The 1,684-nt window shown below is 47.0% G+C and overlaps 1 protein-coding gene across 1 annotated transcript in view; it reads left to right on the top strand.

The window, feature by feature from the left end:
* Nucleotides 1-677: 677 nt before the first annotated feature.
* map3k12 (mitogen-activated protein kinase kinase kinase 12) overlaps nt 678-1,684 on the top strand; it is a 27,656-nt gene continuing 26,649 nt past the window's right edge. Inside the window, exon 1 of the mRNA XM_014023031.1 lies at nt 678-899. The gene's annotated coding sequence lies outside the window, so the exon portion shown is untranslated. The remainder of the gene's footprint in view (nt 900-1,684) is intronic.

Here is a 1,684-nt window from a genome sequence, read left to right on the forward strand (position 1 = left end):
AGATAGATAGATAGATAGATAGATAGATAGATAGATAGATAGATATACCTGTTGCCAAATGCTCCTAAAGCTATTTCTTATTTGTAGTCCTTACTTTTACAGATATTTTATGCCCCAGTCTCCACATTTGTTGCTACCATCAAATACAAAATTGCCCTTTTTTCAGAATAGGTTCAGTTTTAAAGTTTAAATGTTTGACATGTTTATTATGTTTCATTATGAGTAAAATTTGATATGAAATTAGCCAATTATTACATTGATTACATTTTAAACAACACCTCAGTGACTTTTGGAATAAGAGTTGTATAAACTGTTACTATAACTTTTAATTATTTTTGATATGTTTAGTTAAAAATGCAGAACTGTCACTGAGTCATTGAACACATTTTTGCAGATCATCATGCAGCCAGTGGATCACTCAGGATTTAGGGAGAGTTAATGTTGAGGGGCATCAAAGCCCGTGCTGATCCAGGACCACCCACTTATCCCTTTCTGATAAAACTCAGTGAATGACGTCGGTCTGAGTTCACAGATTTTGCGAATGAAGTTTTTTTTTAAATAAATATTTTTTTGCAGTGCTGTTTTTGGCGCCCCCTGGCGGTACAACTCGCACTTCCGTGACGTCAATTCAGCGCTGGGAAGGAGACAGCGCTCCTCTCTCCCCCTCTCCCCCCCGCTCCCCCTGATCCCCCCCACAACGCGCCTCACGTTGCATGGGTCCCCCGGTTCTGGGTGAGACATTTGTACCCGCCGGGATCCTTCCTTCCCAGGGAGGTGAAAGTCGCGGAGCGCGAGGCGCTGGAGCCCCGGGAGCCGGAGACAAACAACGAGGCGGACGCGTCGACAAGCCGAGCCCACCCCTTCTTCACTTGGCAACGCGACACCATCCAGGCAGGAAGGTATGGGGGAATGTCATGCTACCTGCTTCCAAAGCTGCTCTCCGAGTCATGGCAAACGGACCGGAGGTTGTTTTTTTTTTTTTTTTTTTTTTTTTTTTTTTCTTTTATTAGGCGTCTCGCGCCTTGATTCGGCTACGTCGCGCGGCTCACGTCGAACCGAGCCGAGCGTCGGGGAGCGAAAAAAAAAAAAAAGAATCATGTGTGTGCACTGAAACGCTCCTGAGCCGCTGCGGCACTTTTCAGTCGGACCACAGCGCAGCTCATCGTGCTGCTGAGCGTCATCATCACATCCTCGGTTATTTAAAGATTGATCGCGCGCGTGCGTGTGTGTGTGTGTGCGTGTGTGTGTGTGTGCGTGTGTGTGTGTGTGTGTGTGTGTGTGTGTGTGTGTGTGTGTAATAAGTCGCACAGGCCCGCTGGATGTTTGGTCTTTTTTACGCACTCATGTCGCTGCAGACGCTGCTGCTGGACCTTTATGTGAATCGGGTACATGTGCTTTTCTCTCACACACACACTGACTGAGAGGAGGTTATGCAATTCTTCACCACACACACACACACACACACACACACACACACACACACACACACACACACACACACACACACACACACACACACACACACACACTGGACTTGGTGCATCATCGCTCAGCTCCACGTCACACACTGATCCTGGGACAGGTGAGAACAGGTGACAGTCAGGAGCTGAGGACTTCATTCATAAAGCACATCTCTGCTCCTGTTCACACACACACACACACACACACACACACACACACACAC

This window comes from Austrofundulus limnaeus, unplaced genomic scaffold (assembly GCF_001266775.1).
Source record: "Austrofundulus limnaeus strain Quisiro unplaced genomic scaffold, Austrofundulus_limnaeus-1.0 Scaffold354, whole genome shotgun sequence".
Lineage (NCBI taxonomy): Eukaryota > Metazoa > Chordata > Actinopteri > Cyprinodontiformes > Rivulidae > Austrofundulus > Austrofundulus limnaeus.